Consider the following 5,718-nt stretch of genomic DNA (forward strand, 5'->3'; position numbering starts at 1 on the left):
AGTTTTAACATCTTTTTCCTAAATAAATACAAGTATGGAAGCAATTGATAGTATCTATGATTTGGATGATACTATTATTATCTCAAACTCCACTAAAAAAGAAGATTACTTCAAGGTAAATGCAATAACTGGAACAGACTGGAATACAAATGGTACAAAAAGTTTTGAAATAAATAATCAACAAACCTATTTGAATCTCTCCGAAAGTTTCTTGTTGTGTAAATTTAAATTCACTAAGGCTGGGAATAACACAAACGCTACACTTGTAAATGATTTCTTCTGGAAAATGTTTGATAGTGTGCGATTGTATATTGGAACACAAGAAGTTGAAGCAGTTGATTATGTCTCTGCTGTATCTGAAATGATGAAATTTACACTCTATACATTCAGTGATAGAATGGGAAAGGGGTCTGTCGAAGGTTTTATTCCTGATATGTCAACGGGAACAAACACAGACCCTGGATATATTCAAAGGAAAGGAATGTATAATGATGATACAAAAGCAGAAAATAGTTTTACTGTGGCAGTTCCTCTTAAAGGTATATTTGGATTTTGTGATTATGATAAAGTTCTGTATGGTCTTAAAATTAGATTTCAACTACAAAGGAATGATAATGAAAATAGATTGCTTTTTGGTGTTGGTAGTGCTTTTGGTGAACAGAATAAATTTGTAATTGAGGAGATGAGTTGGTATATCAGTGAATATACTCCTAATCTTAAAACAGAAGAGATGTTGAATCGAAGACTTAACTCAAAGAAACCACTCAGTGTATCATACCTCAAAAGAAGATGTCAACACGTTAAACTCAATCAAACTACTTACACATGGAATTTGGGTGTTCTGGAAGGAAAGCCACGATATCTGTGGATGATTTTTAAAAAGCCAGATGGTGATACTGCGACTGATAAGAATAATGCATTGAGTGATAATGCTAAGGTGAAACAACTTCGCGTTTCTCTAGATGGAACATTTTATCCACGAGATAGATTGGAAATTAATTGGGAAAAAAATGATTTTGCTGAAGCATACAAGTCTTAACAAAAGGTGTGTGAAAGTAATGGAAATAAAGAACCTATTTTGGATATGACAGCATTTAAAAGTTTGTATACAATCTATACGTTTGACCTGAGCGCTCAAAAAGAAACTATAAAGTCTAATCGAGTGGATACTTCCCTATACATTGAAAGAGGAGAGAGTGAAGAAGTTGATACATATTGTTTGCTTTTGGAAGAAACAGAATTGCAGATTAATACAGATAATGGTGTGATGATTAGTCTCACATAATTTTTTGTTAAATAAATGAGTGGCAAAGTACCAACTGGGGTATATGTTAATCAAATCAATCTTCATAAACTATCATCTTGTGTTCAAAATCAAAAGCCTTGTACGATTAACGTTAATACAATTCAGAGAAAAGGAGCAGTAAGAATTGATGTTTTGCTCACAAGAGAACAGGTTAAAATCTTGAATGACACTGGCTCACTTAAAATTAAAATGACAAAACCAATGTTGAAAAAATATTCAATAAGAGAGACGAGTGGAGGATTTCTCCCATTTCTAATTCCTTTATTTGCTGGTTTAAGTGCGGTTGGAGCATTGACGGGTGGTATTTCAACAGCGGTCAAAACTGCCAACGAAAGGAAGGCTCAACTCCAGGCTCAAAAAGAATTGGAAAGACATAACAAAGAGTTGGAGAAACAAATTAGTGGAAGTGGTGTAATTGTAGATTTTGCTGAAAAACTTGAAGGTCTGCCTGATAAAGCGAGATTGTTAGTTGGAGATATGCTTTCTTCTATAGCACAAGCAGGTGTAAAATTAACGAAAAGAGGTAATGGATTATATCTTTCTAATAAATAAATGAGCATTGATGAGTGGTTGAAAGAATTTGGAAAGAATACAACATCAAATTTACAACTTGCCAAATATTGTAAAAAATTAAAAATTCATAATGTGGTTATTTGTATGAGAGATGAATTAACAAATGTGTCGAAACATCCAAAGAATATTATTATGAACTTAGAAGATAATGATGGGAACGGTTCTCATTGGGTTTGTATTTTTAATAGTCAAGACAAATATTATTTTGATAGTTTTGGTCTTCCACCACCTGTTGAAGTCATAAAATTCTTACAGAATGGTGTTTATCAAACATTTCAAGTCCAAGAATTAAATTCCAAGTGTTGTGGTCAATTATGTCTATATGTGTTATTTCAACTCAACAAAAATAAAAATTTTTATGATATTATTTTTAATCTAATATAAATGACTTATGTTGGTAAAGATGGTTCTATCTTTGGTGTATCTCAAGAACTGGATATTGATTTATCAAATTATTATACAAAGGCACAGGCTGAACGACATAAATATAATATAAACAAAAATATTAACATGAAAAATGCTTATAAATTAAAAAATTATCCAAGCCCGACTGACGCGAATGACTTGGTGAGATTAAACGATTTATCACAATATATATACTTAAATAAAACGGCTGTGTATTCCAAAGATACAGAAGTGTTGATATTATCTCCAGGTCATACAGAATTCACAGTTCGAATTAAAATAAATTTTTATAAAGAAGGGCGTATCGTTTGTATGAGAATAGAACAATGGGGGTATGATATGAATGATATAGGGTATAATTGGTCATTTAAAATTAACCTCGAAGACCTGGAACAATTAAATCAGTCTCGTAAGGAAGAATATTATCCACTTGGTATCGAGAATGAGTTTTGTGGAGCCACGATTAGTAAACAACAAATAAAAGAATTTAATAAGGGTAAATATAATAATGGTTTTGCCCTTGTTTATCTCATGAAAACAGAAAAACAGGATTATATATAATAAGTAAGGAAATACAAAATGATTTAACTATGGGAAGATGGGGAGGTGTTTCGTGCCATAATATTATTCTAACATATATTTCTAATACATAAATGACAGCAAGAAGGCTTCAAGAAAATTATCATTTCTGTGTCCAAGCATACCTTCAAGAAAAGGGTATTCGGTATTTTAATAAATATGTTCTACAACATAAGAATGAGGTATTTTCAATAAAAGATTGGCATTATGCTGATGTTGATAAACCGACAACTTTAGATTTAATTAGAATGTTAAATAATGAAAAAATTATAAGGTTAAGAAAAGGTAAGGCTCTTTTAGAAATTCAAAAGAAATTTTATTGGTTTCCTGTTGTAAAAAATTATTTTGGATACAGGAACAACAGGAAATCCTGATGAATATATGTATAATATTCTATGGGGTGTAAACGATTCAAGGATAGTAAGGGATGAGGAAGGAGTTGAAGAAGAGAGGGAAGAGGAGGAAAAGGAGAAGGAGGAGAGGGAGAAGAAAGAGAAGGAGGAAAAGGAGAAGAGAGAGAAGGAGGAAAGAGAGAAGAGAGAGAGGGAGAAGAAAGAGAAGGAGGAAAAGGAGAAGAGAGAGAAGGAGGAAAGAGAGAAGAGAGAGAGGGAGAAGAAAGAGAAGGAGGAAAAGGAGAAGAGAGAGAGGGAGGAAAGAGAGAGAATGAATAAATATCAAAATATGGAAACCAGTGAGATTCAAAAAAGATTGGTGGTATTACAGAAAATAACTCAACCCACCGAGGAGGAAAACAAAGAATTGACAAGTCTATTTGCAATATTTTCTTCAAGACTATTGACATCGTCAAGCTATTCATTTTAATTCAAGTTTTTTCTTAAATAAATGGAGGAGAGAGTGAAGGCATTTCTAAGGATTCTTTATGTTTTAAAAATTAAGATTCAAATGTGCATGTTGGAAACTAAAAAGGTTTTTGCACTCTGCAGGAATTTTTCTCATAAATAAATGAGTTATTGTCTCAAATGTAAAAAGAAAACTAATACTAAAAATATTTCATATATTAAAAGTAAAAATAACAGGGTTATACAAAAAGGTATATGTTCGGTGTGTGGTTCAAAAAAAAATCAATTTATCTCCAAACACAAACTCGGAGGAGATATACAAATGTTTTTATCAGGAAGTAAATTTACAACTACTGGAATACCAGGGGAATTACATCTTCCAGGTTATTCTTTCTGTGGTCCAGGCACAAACTTGGATAAAAGATTAGATGAGGCAGACAATCCTAAATCCTGGAGTAAACCAATCAATAGAGTTGATGAAGTGTGCATGAGACACGATATTGATTATGGGAATACCACAACGTTGGAAGAAAAGCATGAAGCCGATAGAGAAATGTTGTATAATTTGTCTCTGATACAAAATCCAACCTTGAGAGAAAAAGTTGATAGGTTCATCGTGAAGAAGATGATTAGTGCTAAATTGAAACTTGGACTTGGAAATTCAAAAAACTTATAGGCTCTAATGATGCCATTAAGACTGAAGAGCAATTAGCTGATGAATTACATAAACCAATATTCACAAAGTTTCAGAGAAGGAAAGTTTATTCCAAGGAAGTTGATTATATCTGGTCTGCTGATTTGATTGAACTCAATAATGATAAGGGGTACAAGTATGCTTTAACCGTTATTGATTTGAGGAGTAGATATGCGTGGGTTGTCCCTTTAAAAAACAAAACAGGTAATACTCTTATGTTAGCTTTTCAACAGATATTTAATAAAAGTAAGAGAAAACCTAAGAAATTGTGGACTGATGAGGGTAGAGAGTTTTATAACAAGACATTTATGAATTTTCTAAAAAATAACAGTATTACATTATACAGTACCTTCAATGAAGGGAAGGCAGTTGTTGTTGAACGTTTTAATCGTACCTTAAAGAGAGACTATATAAAAAATTCACACAACTCGGTTCACAACAATGGTCATCTTTTATTCAGGATATTGTGGATAAGTATAATGACACGATTCACACGTCAACGAATATGAAGCCATCAGAAACATTTACAAAATTAAAATATGAAAAAGAGATTAATGTCAGAAAACCTAAGTTCAAAGTTGGTGATATCGTAAGAATATATAGGTGGAAATCTCATTTTGAAAAGGGTTTTACTGAACGATGGACGAAAGAACTTTTTAAAATTGTTGATGTAATAGATACAGTTCCTTGGACTTATAAAATATATGATTTGGAAGGGGAAGAGATTTTAGGTTCATTTTATTCACAGGAATTACAAAAGACAAAACTAAGCAGATAATACACCTTTGTGGACACTCGAGGGCCAAGTCCGAGGTGTATAACAGTATATAATGTGTGTCAAGGGGTGGACGTTCTTACATCTGTGAACCCCAAACACAGAATCCTCAACTGAATAGTCAAGGCTTAACTTTTGTTTGTTGATGTGTATGTGTGTGTGTCCCAACCCTCACATTCAAAATCTCAACCCCAACCCTCACATTCAAAATCTCAACCCCAACTCAATCCTCGCCCAACACAATGTCTTTTTCAAAATGAGATTTCCACCTATATATATATATATTTTTACGTTTTTTTTTTCTTCTTCCAATTCTGTCTTTTAAGGCTTTCAGGTTTGATGACGTAGAAAGGGGGAGTAAGCCTGCACTTTCTTCCCAGAACGAACAATGTATATTTTTTGTTTTTTTCTCTTCTTCCAATTCTGTCTTTTAAGGCTTTCAGGTTTGATGACGTAAAAAGGGGAGTAAGCCTGCACTTTCTTCCCAGAACTTTCTTGATCTTGCTCCCATCAAGCACCATCCGACAAAGAACTACATCGATAGGTTTAGATCCCAAAGAGTGATAGCAACTCCAAAAGTCTCCAA

At 32.8% G+C, this 5,718-nt stretch overlaps 1 long non-coding RNA gene across 1 annotated transcript in view; it reads right to left on the reverse strand.

Moving 5' to 3' along the window:
* Positions 1 to 4,794: 4,794 nt before the first annotated feature.
* Positions 4,795 to 5,718, reverse strand: part of LOC147011113 (uncharacterized) — a 3,466-nt gene continuing 2,542 nt past the window's right edge. The window contains exon 2 of the long non-coding RNA XR_015052392.1: positions 4,795 to 5,718. This exon is cut by the window's right edge and continues 1,121 nt beyond it. This is a non-coding gene — a long non-coding RNA (uncharacterized LOC147011113).

Source organism: Eptatretus burgeri, chromosome 16 (assembly GCF_056783735.1).
Source record: "Eptatretus burgeri isolate ZD-2024b chromosome 16, Ebu_testis_v1, whole genome shotgun sequence".
Taxonomy (NCBI): domain Eukaryota; kingdom Metazoa; phylum Chordata; class Myxini; order Myxiniformes; family Myxinidae; genus Eptatretus; species Eptatretus burgeri.